At 76.6% G+C, this 231-nt stretch overlaps 1 protein-coding gene across 1 annotated transcript in view; it reads left to right on the top strand.

The window, feature by feature from the left end:
• NELFA (negative elongation factor complex member A) overlaps nucleotides 1-231 on the top strand; it is a 21,177-nt gene that overhangs the window by 395 nt on the left and 20,551 nt on the right. The gene's annotated exons all lie outside the window — the stretch shown is intronic.

Genomic DNA, 231 nt, shown 5'->3' with positions numbered 1-231 from the left:
GGGGGGGGGGTGTGTGGGGGGGAGAGGCCGGTTTGAGGGGAGAAGGGGGCGCAGCGGCAACACCACCTCCACCGCCCGCCCTTTTCAGACGGAGGCTGTGGGGAGGGGAGACGCCGGGGCCGGGCGCGGTGATTCCCCGCACGGCCTCGCGGTGCCCCTTCCCGCCCGGCGGGAGGTTGGAGTGGGCAGCTGCCCGGGGCAGCCCTGAGGGGGGGAAGCAAGCGGCGGCGG

Source organism: Mesitornis unicolor, unplaced genomic scaffold (assembly GCF_000695765.1).
Source record: "Mesitornis unicolor isolate BGI_N332 unplaced genomic scaffold, ASM69576v1 scaffold1084, whole genome shotgun sequence".
NCBI lineage: Eukaryota > Metazoa > Chordata > Aves > Mesitornithiformes > Mesitornithidae > Mesitornis > Mesitornis unicolor.
The sequence above is the reverse complement of the archived record's forward strand: the minus strand, read 5'-3'. Positions and strand labels throughout refer to the sequence as shown.